Genomic DNA, 16,232 nt, shown 5'->3' with positions numbered 1-16,232 from the left:
TGGGTAACCCAAACTAATTACATTTTCCACTAATCCGGGTTTAATATCAACACCTGCCACCTAGTGGCTCCCCGATAAAAGCTCCAGAACTTCTCCCAAACTTTGCTCCGATGAGCAGGTTACTGCCCTGGTGAAATATGTAATTTAGGGTTCGAAAAAAAGTCCTGTTTCCTTCTTTCCCTTTCTCTTCTCCCTTTCAGTCCTTCTCTTTTAACTCCACTTCTTCCTTTTCGCTCTCTAAAGCATTTACTTAAAACTCATTTTGAAATGACGTGCAATAAGTTTTCGTTCTCCAGAAGCAGCCCAAACTTTTTAGTGGAGTTTCTCTGTACAAAGCAACGTGAGTCCACGCTTCAGCTTGGGGGGGGGGGGGGGGAAGCTTTGCTCTGTTTGCTATTCGCGCCGGAGAAGCAGGTCAAACTGCAGCCTCAAGTTGGCTGCTATGAACCGGAGACAAGCGATTGGCCCGTTTGATTGAGGCAGGATGAAAGTCACTCCGAGTGCGTTGGGAGGGATCTGTGTGACTCCGAACGCGCGCGTGGGATTCTTTGATTGTGCCCCCGTGCCATTCCCTGGGCTGTGAATGCGCTTGTGGGGCTCGCAGTGTGTGGGCGAGAGGGTTTGCGTGTGTGTTTGGAAAAGGTGGCAAGGAGAGATTCACGTTTGACAAGGAAATGGCAATCCGCCCCGGGACAGGCCATGAACGCCAAGCGCCAGTGATGGGGCAGTGAGTGGCACACGAAAACATACCTTCTATTATCAATGTTCGTGTCAATGTCAATAATCCCGGAGCCTGTGCAGATTTTTTTGTAACCCTCAAACACACGATTATGGAGCCCAATGTGGGTTTTTTTTGGCTGGTGCCACTGAGCCAGCATTGTGGAGGCTATTACACCCGAGCAGGAGAGATGGCACAGTCGATGCAGAACATTACACCAATATTTCGTTTCAGGCGGCGAAGCACCAGAGGAATGACGTGTGTTTTTAAAATACACTTAGAACTTTAGGTAACATGTTTCCGAAGGCTGATTTTTGAAGCTGGAAAAAAAAAATCCGGTAAATTTCCGGTTTGAGCTTTCATATCCCAACACTTCAGCACCTGGGCTTTTCTCAGACTCCTTTTCTTCTTCCTGTATTATGTCGTGGTTTTAAAATTGGCTGTACAGTCTCGATCCTGCACTTCACACTCAGCCAAAATTCCCATTGATTCCCATTGAGAATTTTCCCTCAGCAAAGATCTGGTCCACACACGACATAGCAGGTGTACATCGTACACAAAATGATCAGTTAACCCCCCAATTCCTATCACTATTAATTATTATTATTATTTGCAATGGATCAGGAGGACCCCGTTGTGCTAGGCGCTGTACAGATATCTTTGTATTCTGAATTGTACCGGTATGGAGATCTCTGTCTAGGTGATCTAAAAATCCTTTGATGAAAGAATGGTACCACACTATGTCTGACAGTCAGTGCCGGGCCGGCTTTAGTTATTTGTAATTAACATACTGAAGAGCGGGTTGATGGGGTGACCTGGCTGGTTTCTTTGGAGAGCCACGGCAGTTTGGGAGGGACTCGGAATTCTCTCCGAGTGCAGTGTTGCCATGTTTAAGGGAGAGTTCACCCCACCCTGGACCTTAAATGTTCAGTGAAAATGTCTTAATGAATCGGCGGGGCTTACAGGGATTCGGATTTTACAGGTGATCTACGCGTTGGCTTTGTCTTTCTATTAGTTAAACTCCCAATCGGAAGAGAATCCCTTTAGTGTGGCTAGAAGGCTTGTAACTTGGGAACCAAACTCCCCGCTCTTGCAGGCAAGGTCCAAAGCCTTGTCCCTGCAGTCTAGCTCCCGATTTGTTCCCACTCACATAGTCAGCTGTCATTTTACAATTTCTGATGCAAACAATCCTCACGGCAAAACCCATCACAGCCCGAAGCTGCTGCATCCAGATCACAAGTAGAAGAGCTGTGCTAAATAAATGAATCCCACACTTAATGTTACTTTGGCGAGGTCCCTCAGTTCGCAGCGGTTTGCCATGTGGGCTTCTTAGCAGGTTGAGATCAGTGTAGACAAAGGAGGCCAGCCAAGAGGCGCTGAGAGCGCTCCCACCATCCTCCGGCTTCTCTGGAGTGTTACTTTTTAACAAATATTTCTCTGGGGACCTGACCGCGCTGGGCTGAGAGCACCGGCTGCTCGGGCCAAGCGGAAAGTTGAGAGAAGCAAGATAAATGACTTCAGGGCTGCTGCTGAGAGGAGAACTCGCACTGCGTGAGGCCTAAGCGCTGAGCTTCAAGCAGAGGCGCCGACTGATGGCGAGAAGGAAGTTTTAGTGCCGACAAGCAGAGCTGATGCGCACCTGCAGCCCAGCTCACCTACCCAATGGATTCAATGGAGCTAGGGTGTAGGGCCTCCAATCATTTGCTGGACCTTTTACTAGCTCGGTTCAGAACATACAGGTCTAAGCTGCTTTTTAAAATATCCGGCACACCGATCCGAATTGTTGCCTCCACGCTGGGGCGCGTCCTTCCCTTCGAACCGTTCGCAGGGAGTTCTCAAGCGACGGGAACATTGCTGCGCCTGGAGGGATTGGGGCGAAAAACCAGGCACCTCCAGCGAGGGGCTCTGCGAGTGTCTAACGCCAGCTGCTTTCTAAAGCGGTGCTGTTGGACTGGCCCGAGTAACCAGTCATACACAAACTCCCGGAATGTAAAACAGGAAAGGATTCGATTTCGGACTCAGATCTGCGGGCTGAAAATAAAAGGGCCCGTTGTCCTGGCTTCGCAGAACAGATCTGCAGCGAGAGAAACAAATTCCCCGCCAATCCACGCGCTGGCTGTTTGACAGTAGCAGAAAACCGATCACAATTCCCCGGGGCAGCTTCCTGGCGAATTAGGACGGTCTCTGTCAAGAATACTGGGACATTTCGCTTTCACGATCGATGAAGTATTTCACTGCAGTAACCTCATGCTGCAGTATCGTTTCACTGTCTAGGAAAAGTGCAAATACACGCTACGATTCACTAAGCCTTGAACAATTAAACTATCTATGCGGAGAACAATTTTGTGGGGATCAGACAACGCTCAGTATCAACAGTCATTCCCCCCAAATGCAAAGCCTACAAAAACCCGGAAAGCCAAAACCCGATTTTCATCTCAACTGACAGAAATAGAAAACAGTGTTTCTTCCCCGCGCATCGAAAAAGATCTAAGGAGGAATGAGTGGTGGGGATTGAAAACTTTCTTCTGGAAAACCTGATGGTGCAGCCGCAGGAATACCTCGCCTTTGGTTAGAAAACGCTGTCAGCACTGGAAACTGTTGGAACATTTGCCTGGAGTTCTGTACAGTGTAGGAGCAATGTTTTTTTCCACTGGCATTTGAAGTTATGTGAGAAGAGATAATTTCATAGCTTTCGAGTTGTGGGGCAGGTTTGTTAGAAAAAGCAGCGTTTAGCCAAACTGAAGGAGATCATCTAATGCTAGAAGGAATAAGAAGATTGTATCTGATTCCCCACTGGTGAAATATTCTCTGCTGCTTCCAATTTGCCTTTACTTTGTGGCAAATAAAACATGCAGGAAACTACTGTGTGTTTTGTGTTTTTCTCTTAACCAATTCATATAATCTGCCCTGTTCAAATCCCTGGGTTCAGTCCTCATTAAAGCTATTGGCAAAATTCACATAATCTTCCTTGTGAGCAAGATTGGCACTCTAGAAATTTAACTGACTAATTTATCTTCTAGTTCAATGGGGCCCGATATTGCAAACTCCTCCTCCTTGGAGTGATTCCACTGAAGTCAGTAAAAGGGTTCCTGGAGGAGCCATTCACCCCAAGTTGGTTTTGACAATAAAATGTGGAATTGAGCATACTTTATTACTTACTAATTAGGGCTGTCAAGTGATTAAATAAATTAATTGTGATTAATTGCCCAATTAAAAAAATTAATCGCACGATTAATCACACTGTTAAACAATAATATAATACCATTTATTTCAATATTTTTGGATGTTTTCTACATTTTCAAATATATTGATTTCAATTACAACACAGAATACAAAGTGTACAGTGCTCAGTTTATATTTATTTTTTATTATAAATATTTGCACTATAAAAAACAGAAGAAATAGTATATATCAATTCACCTAATACAAGTACTGTAGTGCAATCTCTTTATCATGAAAGTTTAATTTACAAATGTAGAATTATATACAAAAAATAATTGCATTCAAAAATAAAACAATGTGAAACTTTAGAACCTACAAGTCCACGCAGTCCTACTTCAGCCAATCGCTCAGACAAACAAGTTTGGTTACAATTTGCAGGAGATAATGCTGCCCACGTCTTGTTTACAATGTCACCTGAAAGTGAGAACAGGCGTTCTCATGGCAATGTTGTAGTTGGCGTCGCAAGATATTTATGTTCCAGATGTGCTAAAGATTCATATGTCCCTTTATGCTTCAAGCACCATTCCAGAAGACATGCCTCCATGCTAATGATGGGTTCTGCTTGATAACAATCCAAAGCAGAGCGGACCAATGCATGTTCATTTTCATCATCTGAGTCAGATGTCACCAGCAGAAAGTTTATTTTCTTTTTTGGTGGTTCAGGTTCTGTAGTTTCCGCATCAGAGTGTTGCTCTTTTGAGACATCTGAAAGCATGCTCCACACCTCGTCTCTCTCAGATTTTGGAAGGCACTTCAGATTCTTGAACCTCGGGTTGAGTGCTGTATCTATCCTTAGAAATCTCACATTGGTACCTTCTTTGCCTTTTGTCAAATCTTCTGTGAAAGTGTTCTTAAAATAAATATGTGCTGGGTCATTATCCGAGACTGCTATAACATGAAATATATGGCAGAATTTGGGTAAAACAGAACAGGAGACATGTAATTCTCTGCCAAGGGGTTCAGTCACAAATTTAATTAACACATTTTTTTTTTTAACAAGCATCGTCAGCATGGAAGCATGCCCTCTGGAATGGTGGCTGAAGCATGAAGGGGCATATGAATGTTTAGCATATCTGGCACGTAAATACTTTGCAATACTGGCTACAAAAGTGCCATGCGAAAGCCTGTTCTCACTTTCAGGTGACATTGTAAATAAGAAGCAGTCAGCAGTATCTCCCGTAAATGTAAACAAACTTGTTTGTCTTAGCGATTGGCTGAACAAGAAGTAGGACTGAGTGGACTTGTAGGCTCTAAAGTTTTACATTGTTTTGTTTTTGAGTGCAGTTATGTAACAACAAAAATCTACATTTGTAAGTTACACTTTCACAATAACGAGATTGCACTACAGTACTTATATAAGAAATTGAAAAATACTATTTTTATTACAAATAAATATAATAATATAAAGTGAGCATTGTACACTTTGTATTCAGCGTTGTAATAGAAATCAATATATTTGAAAATGTAGAAAGACATCCAAAAATATTTAATAAATTTCAATTGGTATTCTATTGTTTAACAATAGTACAATTAATCGCGATTAATTTTTTTAATTGCAGTTAATTTTTTTGAGTTAATCACGTGAGTTAACTGTGATTAATCAATAGCCCTATTACCAATATTTAGTCTTTTTAGATCAGATCTATAGGTAACTAAGGCAAAAATGAAGACTCTCAGGGAATTTCATGAAGGGAGTAGGCTAGTAAAAATCAGATTATTGCTTTCATGCTGATATCACTTGGAAATGCCATTAGATTATCATTTTAAATATTTAATATATGTATCAAGGTAACTCTTTGAAGGCTTCAATCACAATACAAGTCATGCTGGGTGCTGTAGCCTTGTAGTCCCTGCCCCAAAGAGTTTAGTTTTTATGACTGTTGTTATTTTAGGACTGGAAAATTGTGAATGGTTTTCTGGAATTTTTGGAGAGTCAAACCAGTTTAATGGGTTGAACATGGAACTAGGAGCTAGCTTTTCTTCATTTCTAGTACTGGCTCTAGCAAGGACATATTGTGTGATCTTGGGCAAAGCACTTAGGCTCCTACTCACCTCTGCACATGGGGACCAGCACAAGACCTATACAAAACTCTCACTTAAGTCCTATTTTGAGCCAAAATATTGTGCTGGCCAATTGCACATGGGTGATTTCACCCCTGAAAATGATCTGCAAAGTTGAGGGGTAAAGGAAGGGGTCTATGGGCCTGATCCAAAATGGAAAGACTCTTATTGACTTCAGGGGGCTTTGGATCAGACTTGTATGGGTTTTTGGTGTACAAAGAAGGCTTGAAAGTTTTCCTTCTTCCCCAGTTTTGTTTTCTGCTGTTCCCCCAACCCCCTGGATAGACAAGACCTGAATTTATTATGTAGACTTTACAACTGAAGAATTAGTAAATTTATGACATTGGTGATACCAAGGAAGGGAAACTTGGTTAACTGAGTGGGGAAGAAGTTTTTATTCTGATGGTTTAAATCAATGGTTTATTTTTGTTAACACTTATTTAACACAAATGTTTGATAGAAACACTCTCTGTGCCAAGACACCTACCCCTACAGTGAAAGGCTGGCATAGCTCCCAGTCCACATGAGTCTTCCAACAAAACGGGGGGAAACCTGTCTTGATATTCTTGGTTTTTCTAGGGTAAAAGGATGCAGGAAAAACAAGCAATCTTTTTGTCTTGTTTAAACAGAAAGATAGCTCTGCTTATAGTTAATGCTCGTTAGAGCATTTTCAAATAAATGAAATTTTCCTGGGGAAAGTCTTGGGAGAAGTTGCACTCTGTAGCCCAATGGTTAGGACACTAACTGGGGCTGGAGGAGACCCAGGGTCAAGTCCCTGATTTAGAGCAAGCTTTTCATCCCAATTCAGGCTGAATCTGGGTCTCTCCCATCCCAGGATAGGCCCCTAACCACTAGGCTCTACACCTCTCTTACCAAATTGAAAAACTCAAGTTTCAATAAGAAAATGGACATTTCAGCACAATTCCATTTCCACGCAAACATTAGAAAAGGTGTAATTTCATTCCAATGTGGAAATAAAACACATTTTAATCTAAAATGTTGCTGCAAAACAGAGTTGTCATCCTCTGACCCACTCTAGTTATATTACACCATTGACAACATTGATGTCCACAACAAAATAAATTATTGCATCACTTTAACAGCAAACCCTGGACCATATTTTTCTCCCCTTACTCTCTTTGGGACTGATCTGAAGTTGGTAAAAGTAGTGCCATTTACTTCAATTGGACAGTGAACATGAGTAAGGCAAAAAAGATTTGACCTATTGTTTTGAATAAGCTTTTATCTAAGCTTTAAAATTCAATTCAATCTGAAACTTGGAATAAAAGATTAGTCCAGAATCTGTTTTACTGTTTAATTTGGAGGTGAAGGGGGTAGGACAAGAAGAGGGGAATGTCCAGGTGTAATGTATATGTGATTAAATACATACTAATTCTGATTACTATATACTTATATATAATTTAATGCAATAACTTTTGTACACTCCTATAATGTAAAACAACTTCATTTAAAAAGTTGCAATAGACAAGAAATAAATCCATACTTGCCTTTGTTAAAAAAAGGATTAAATACTGCTAAAAAAGCAAAGTTTGGGAAACAATTTACAGTAACTAGTTCCTTTCAATTAACATTTTCTAAGTTTTATCAACATGTGTGCTAGTGCTCCCTACTGATGATGCATCTCGGGCAAATTCACAGGCAGAGACCGAAATGACTATAGAGCACAGTTCTGTGAGTGTTTTATGCACAACGCTGTTACTGAAGTCAGTGGGAGTTCTGCATTCAGAGGGTGAAATCCTGGCCCCATTGAAGTTAATGAGAATTTTGCCTCGACTTCACTAAGGCCAGGATTTCATCCAGAATGTATGATCCAACTCCCATTGAAGTTAATGGAAAGACTCCCATTGACTTCAAGGGGTTTTAGAACTGGCCCAGGGTGTTTTCAATATTGGGGTCACAGTCTGTCTCAGGTCTTTTACGTGCAAAGAAGGATCTATGCCACATCTATCTTTATAGCTGAATAAGCATTTTTAATTTAACTACCAGTAGGATGTCATAACAATTCTGAAGGAGTCTTTTGAGGCTATTAGGTAAGGAAACACTATTGGCACTGTTAATTCGGGTACTAAACTAAGGTCTGTGTCCATATTATTTAGTTTGTAAACTCTTTGGGGCAGGGACTGTGTTCTAGGCTATGTCTGGATAGAAACCAACACAACTGGGCACTGAACTGGAGCAGGGCCTCTTGGAGTTACTGGAATTTACATAATAAATAATTATAACAATAGAATAATAAATCACATGTGAAATTCTCATTAGGCTTCATCATGCAAGTGCTCCGGATGCACAACTCCTATTAACTGTATTATTGGAAAAAAACTAAGGAAATTCACAGAAACACCCACCATGAAGTACTTGTTACAATTGTGTTGTTAACTCACTGACAAAGGCAAGGAAACAAAATTAGGGCTAAAACTCAGTCCTTAATTTACCCACTTGTGCCTAGTTTTATAGCATATAGGGACTGGAGCTTTCTAAAGTTCTCAGCTTGGTTTAACTGTGCTCCTGTTAACTTTAATACTGAGTATTTTGGAAAACCCCACCCAGGGTGTTTAATCTATTTTGCTAGTCTCAGATTCCTATGTCACCTGAACACAGCAGAGTGAGTTAGGATAGATAGAATTATGGACAGAGAGTTAAACTGAGCCCTGGTGCAAGCTGCATGTAATTTCACTGAAGTCAATGGAGTTGTACCTGTTTACAGCCAGGGCTGAATTTAGCCCAGGAAGCCATATTCTACCCTCATTTCCATGAGTGCAGCCCCATTGCTTTCAGAGGGGTCTATCCCATGTAATGGAGGGCAGGACATGGCCTAGAGTTTTAGCTTTAATTTTGAATTTCCTGTTTGGCTGATTAGTGGCTCTTAAATGTCCCCTTTTATCAGTATGTCACTAGTCCATATTATACGTTACACCTTTCCCATTTTATAACTACATTTTAACTGAGTACTATGAGGCACTTTTAAGGGTCCTCATTAAAAATCAACATTAATGAGGTTTCAATAAGTTTGAAAAGATTCATATAGAGGGAAAGAGGTGTTAGTGTGTGTGTGTGTGATTTTTCACATTCACATTCATTGGACACAAAGTGTTCATCAGCCAATTGCTTTGTCCTTTCCCAGTGAACATTTCCAAATTGCTTCCCGCACGTCATGAAAAGCTGCTTTAAGAATCCTTTGAGTTACCATCTTTATAATATATTAATCTATTTGTTTCATTTAGTCTACTTGTTTCTTTTATTTCTTTTCTGAATGGTGTCCAGTCCCCATGCCATGTCTTTTTAGCTTGTTCAGTGGGGTTGTGTGTTTCTTTTAATATACACCCATCTTTCCAATAACAACAACAATTAATAATGTGCTCATCATGATCATTTCATTTGTAAACTTTACTTCAAATATCTTGACTGACAGGAGCTAGAAGTTTCTAGCAAGCTGTTCTCTAATGTATGATAAAGAATAAAAAATAATGAATAGAACCTTGGTATTGAAAGGCTACATTAGATATTTGGCAAGATTTCTCTTAGTTTGTCAAAAATTTTGGGGGGCTGCAGCCTTGTCATGTCATCTTGGGACTTGCATTAATGGAGTAACAGCTGAACTAAGTGTTCAGAATGAACATATCAAAGACCAGAGTCTGTACGACACCATCTCTTGTATTCCATGATGTCAAAGGTTGCTGCAAATATATCCCTTGCTTTCTGGGTGGCATTGTTTAGGATAGTGGCCCCAGCAGATGGCCCAAAAACGCACCTCGGCCTAGCAAAGAGGGACCACATGTGATGAAGCATAGATGTCTCATTAGCAAACAGGGGAGGAGTGGGGGTGGGGGGAAAGCAAGGATGAGAAAAAAAGATAAAAAGAATACACAAAGACATTTACATATTTACATTGTTTCTCCCTCATTTTAAATTCTCCTTTAGCTGAAGTGTCAGTGTGCTTGCTTTTCTCCTTCTGTTTGTATGTTTACTTGTGCTAAATAGATTATGATAATCAGGCACATAAATGCATGCAACTGTTATTATGGCATTTTAATCACAGAGTTTTTCACTGGAAGCCTTCATTAGAATTCTCATAATCTCACTTGTTAGTGTAACAAACAGTAATAAATGCCAAGGAACTTGGATTAAGTCAGAGACATTCAGACATTAAAGGAGGAATATGGAAATGTTGTCAAATCTCTGCATTATTTACTGAAATGTCACATAAACAGTTCAGGACTTTAAATATCTTACTCATTATAGGATAGGCAGCAGTGCAACCTGAAGACAGGAGTTACATTTTTTTATGGAGAACTGTAACCATATGTGTCTCATAGATTCTTTCTAACTTTGCTGAACTAACTGGATACTCACGCACTCGTTAATATTTATTTATTTTTATTTACAAAATCATCATCTGCAATACTGAGCAGTGGATGCTTTGCCCCCAGAAGACTGAACACAATATATAAAGCCTAATTCTTAACCTTTATGCTGTACTTTTACATTTTCAGAGTTCTGTACAATTGATCATAACCAAACTAACCATAACCATAATTGATCATACCCAACCCACCTCTAATTACAAAATAGACATCTGACGTTCCCCTAACATTTTTATATTAAAGACTACTTTGGAAAAGAGGTAGCAAATAATTGTGAGCTGTAATTCTATAGGGCCAGATCCTGCTTTCCTTACCACATACAAACTCCAATTGTCTTTAGCTCGACTACTCAGGGGAGTAAGATAATGATTTGCTCCTTATTTTTCAGCTACAAAGGGACCAGGATTGAGCTCTTACTGGGTGATGTACTTCCTTAAAACTGTCCATTGAATTAGAGCACTTGTTTGGGACCCATCTATTAAACAATTGTTATACTTAGAGGATAATGTAGCATCAGTGAAAAAGACAAGTAACTGCTCCTTAGAGGGAATTGTAGTTATGTTTGTTACTTACAGACAGAGCCACATACTGCTCCTGCTCCTGCATATGAGTTGCCCTATTGGAGTGACTGACACGATTACTGTGAGCAAGGCAAGTGGGATTTGGCCCAAAGCCAGGACTGAAGTGCCTATACAACACTTTAGCAGCACAGTGATTTAAAAGTTGTTTTTCTTTCATTTTTTTCTCCCTTATGAAAAAGAGGGGAAATTAAATAATACAAAGAAAAGAGTGTTAATGTAACAGTAAGTTACAAAATCAAACACTCATCAGAAATTCCATTGGTTACGTTTTCTACCACAATATGGTAATTCAGTCACACTGTAATTATGTCGTATTTTCTAGTTCTGATTTTGTACTGAATGTAAGGCTTAATGTATTTGTGTATATTTAATCTATACCTTCACAAATAACAGGAAAAATCCAGGAGCGTTGAAATGTCATGCATTTTGTGTGTTTGATTTCAGGTCCTTTAACTTTGCCTTAGTGCTAGATTTTGCATGAGGGGGCCAAAACCTGGTCCTGTTGAAGTCAATGGCAAAACTCCTGTTGACCTCAACAGGACCAGAATTTGACCCTTAAGGATTAAGAAGAATCCAGCTCTTGTGGAGACTCCAGATAGTATAGGAGGATTAATTGAATCAATATTGGAAGTTAAGTTTGATTCTCCCCTCTAAAGAGAAACAATTTAACAGGGTACCTTGGATATCTTCTGTTTCAAATAAAATTCAGAATCAGAATTCCTTTCCACAAGGGTTTATAATGGGATTTTTTTCATTCATCTGATAAGGATAAACTCCTATATTACAATCAGAAAGAAAAAAACAATGTGGACTTTATACACAGTACAACTAGTTTATATTCTTTATATTCTCTTTAAATTGACACACAGGAGAAGGAAAAAGATGGACTTGTTAAACGTGAAAATATTGCCAATTTGATACTGATGTTTCTGTAGTATCCCGTCCAAAATATCGATAACTCAAGGAGGAGTTATTACCACATCATAGTTTGAGAACAGTGAGCTTTTTTAATTTCAAACTGCCTACTGAAAATTATGGGGGAGAAACTTTAATCCCACATGTAATGATATTATACACAACGTGATTATTCCACAACATGATGCTGTAAGCGCCGTGTTTATAAAACTTCTATACACCTGTAGAATCAGGCCTCCAAATTTTGTGCCTAGTACTTTGTGTGACTCTTGCTTTCTCTTTATCTCTGTGCTATTGTTTTATTCTCCTTTCCTCCGTTTGAATTCTTTAAAACTAACCCAAAGACAGTTTTTCAACAATCAGTTGTTCTAGAGAAATATGTTTTGCGGTTGGCAGAGCTTATTTGTAATTTAAAAAAAAAATCCTTTAGTTGTCACTACAGTAAAACACTGGTAGAAGTTTTGATCTTTTGTATGCCACATTGAATTTATGATCTTGAGTTTCTTCTCTTTGACTGCCTCCCCAACCCTTGACTTAAAGGGGAGTTTTGCTGGAGGACTGAGTTAGGGCTTCAGGATTTTGCGCAATATAGTTTGTGACAGGAATCACTTGGCCACTGCTGTGGATCCCTGTTGTGAGATTTTAAGCACATGTTCCTTTTGTGGTGCTCTAAGGAAAAGTTCACAAGTGAAAATGTAACTGCTTTGCACAATGTTACTTATTTTAAAAGTTCTCTACGAAGCACGTGCCTGTCAGCACATCTATTATGCGAGTGAGATCCCAGCATTCTTTGCCTAAACTCTTCATCCTCCAAATCCCTCTCATCATCTGCTTTTCACAGAGTAAGTAGGATTCTAGCTAGCCCAGGCAGAGGAAGGAGATGGAAGCACCTGCTTTCCCATGCAGAAGGCCCAGGAGAGTCTCTGACAGCTCCCTCATATAATATTGGCACAGCCTGGAATGGAGGGGAAAAGATGCATCCAGGTTTGATGCTGCAGCATTTCCTTCCCCTCCCTGCAGGGGGTACTGTGTGCAGAGATGAACATTTGTCCTCTTCCGGTTTCATTCCTCCTTTCTGCAGGCACTTGCACAGGACAAAAGGAGAGAAAACTGGAAGGGAGAGACAGAAGATCCCAGGGGGTGAGCTAGGATAGATGGGAAAGGAGAAGGATGAAGAGGTGGTGGAGGGACGGAACAGAAGGCTGAAATAATTTAATTAATTTAATTTAGGGAAGAAAAAGAGGGTCTATTGGGAGAGATGGGAGTTGTCAGGGGAAGGGGAAGGGGGTGGGCAACAGACATTTCTGGGGATGGACAACTGGGTTCAGTAGAAGATCAGAGGAAGGGACTGAGGCACCATAGCACCAGGAGAGAGCTGACAGAGAGCAGAGGGGAAGACAGGAGGTGAGGCCAATGGTGGGGAAGGAGGGTGGTGGAGAGAAAGAACACCGAAGAGAAAAACCAGTAGCAGGAGACACGCGAAACCAGAAATAATAGAATAATGGGCCTGAGCTGCAGACTCTGGCACCAAATTGTGATTCCTCTCCTCCTCTGCACGGCAAAGCTTAGGGGCTATTGAGTCTGGGGTTCAGGTTCATTCCATTGCAGAGATGGGGAGCAGCCATGAAATTCAGATCCAAATCCAGGTTCCGATTTGGAATTCTCCCCCTAACATTTGGGGACGTCCAGATCCAGTCTCTTAAAAAAAAAATACTGGCAAAAGAGAAAGAAAAGGGTTTGGGCAAAACAATCCATGCTGTGAAAGGCTGGCAAAAGATAGGAAGTGAGTCTGAGGGGAAACACAGACACCAGAAAAGAGCGAAGAAAAGAAGCACTGAGATAAGGACAAAACAGTGGTGCCTAAGAAGAGAAAAGAAGGCAAAAAAATCATAGTAAGTCATTTGGGGGTTTCCAGTCTTTACAAACTTCCTTCATGCAAAGTGTGGGTTCCATGGATTGAATGTGTGCTTGCCTGTTTACTATGAAAAAAATATCTGAAAAAAATCCTTTTTGGTTAGGCTCAGTTGACCCACCATCACCAGATCGAGATTTTCTCAAAAGCTGACAGGTGTGGAAATATAATTTTGTGTTACTTGGGAAGAGTTTCAGTACCTAAAATGGGAAATAGCCCAGACAATACACACAGAGCCTATTCTGTACAGCACCTAGCACCGTGGGTTCCTGGTCCATGACTGGGGCTCCTGGGTGCTATGGTCACTACAATCCTCACACCATTTTGCACTCTGTGACCTACAGCCTGATTTTGGTGACTCTAATGGAAGTCTGGTGTAACAAGACTGCATACAATGAAGTCTCACTGAGTTCACATTGGTGTATGTGAGAGTTCAAGTCAGCCTTATCTGCTTCTCAATGAAGCTGATGTGCCCCTAAATCAGTTTTTGTTTTTAAACCCTTGGAGGAGAAATGCATTTTGAAACAAGCATGGTATTTAAATCCCAACCCAGTCAGAGTTTATCTGGGGAATTAAGTCTTTAATGAGCGAGATCCCACCTGTGCAACTATAAGCCAAGTGCACCCTGGAGTAAACACAGATACTGATCAGATCAAATTCAACAGTGACTTAAACTGTGGTGAAAATTATGTCAGGGTATAAGTGAGCATAAGTACAAAATAGGGTAACTAGCTCTGATTTGGCAATCAGGGAGCATGCTAGCCAAGTGTAATTGGCTAAGGGCTAGACTGTAACTTTACAACCTTCCCTGAGTGAGGACAGCGCATAGCTGCTCTGCCCCCAGAGCAGACCAGAGACTGAATGGTGACACTGTTCTTCCCCTGCGCCCACCTCGCCCTGGGGGATGAGTAAGTTACTTCACTCCTTTTTGTGGAGCAGCTTCCTCCTCTGTGTGTTATGCCAGCTGCTGTGGCTGGCAAATGGGGTGGGAGGGGGGGAAGAGCATGGAACCAGGCCTTCTCCAGCTCCCCATGAATCTGACCTCTTCCTGCCCACTTACTCACAACAACAGCGTGTATCAGGTGAACAGCCCCTGCTGTCCCCACTGCAGCCAGAGTGTCAAATTGATCAGGAGCAAGTGGGGGGAAAGGGTCTGAAGGAGTGCTGTCATAATGTAGCCCATGGCCAGAAGCACTTCTGTCCAGGTATAGGATATTAGCCCAAAGGGGAATTACCATTTTTAAACCAGCAGTTCTGAGCCTCCTGTCAGTTGCCACAAGAACAATCTGTTTTTCTGTAATAAAACTTCATCGGTACCACAAATTCCTCATGTTTATCCCTGACACTGAATACTGTGATGCGCCCGCTCAGAGGTGAAATGAATTAGCAGAATTGTTTCAAACCAGATTTTCAAAGTGAACTTGCAGCTCTTGGAACTGATTCCTATTTATATTAAGACCTCTTTATAGCACCCAGTGGAAAGGGGCCTTGAAGTGAGTATAAACTACACGTATGCCCACTTTAAGGCAGGTTTACACTGCCAGAGTGGTGCAAAGGGGCCATAGTGTTAATGAGAATCAGGGCTCATGAGTGTACTTGTGTGTGCCCAACTTACTTGAGATTTGTATGTGCAGCTAGGCAACCAACTGACCATGTGAATGAGCAGAATACCTGATTTGCACGTCCATATCAGGCACTGGTGCACATAAATTAGGCATATGCAAATACACATACATGCACTTAACTTTAAAATCTGGCCCATGTAGCCCAAATTGATGTTATCAGGTAGCAAAAGTCTAATCCAAACATCTCCTGTGGGAGAGTCATTGATTTTTTTTTTATTTGTATTATTTATTGCTGACCAAACTGTTTCAGGGCTTACATTCACATATGGAAATCTCTCTCTTGGGTCTGGAAACCACAGAGAAGCCTATGACCGTGTTAATGAAACAATCCTTCAAACATGACTGACGACAAAGGATGCTATGAAATGACGAGGAAGAGATGTAACTTTGCTAACCCTAAGGCTGAGATTTCTGCAGCATGTCGATATTCACAGCCCTGGATCTGTTAAATATTCTTTTAGTTGGTGGAGTGTTCTTCACTTTCTTTAGCCAGGAGGCCTCTCTCTCTCCCTCTCTGCACTCAGTTTTCTTGTGCTTCCTGGGTGGTGGTGGAGTTGTGATGTCTTGAATACCAATAGTGAAGCTGAACATATGTGAACCTTTCCTAATCCTGCTAATCTTCCTTCAAAAACCTTTCTGAAAGTGTAGGCAACATCCAGATTTAAAAAAAAAAAAAGCTACTGAGCATTTTAATGACAAATAATCTTTGTAAAGGGGGAGGGGGTTGCTGCCTCAGCTGGAGATGGAGCTTATGAACTACAGCAGGTAGAAATAACTGCTGTATTACCTCATGTAATCTCCGCTATTCAGGGTCAG

The sequence above is a fragment of the Chrysemys picta genome, chromosome 1 (assembly GCF_011386835.1).
Source record: "Chrysemys picta bellii isolate R12L10 chromosome 1, ASM1138683v2, whole genome shotgun sequence".
NCBI classification, from domain to species: Eukaryota; Metazoa; Chordata; order Testudines; family Emydidae; genus Chrysemys; species Chrysemys picta.
This window is presented reverse-complemented; position numbering follows the sequence as displayed.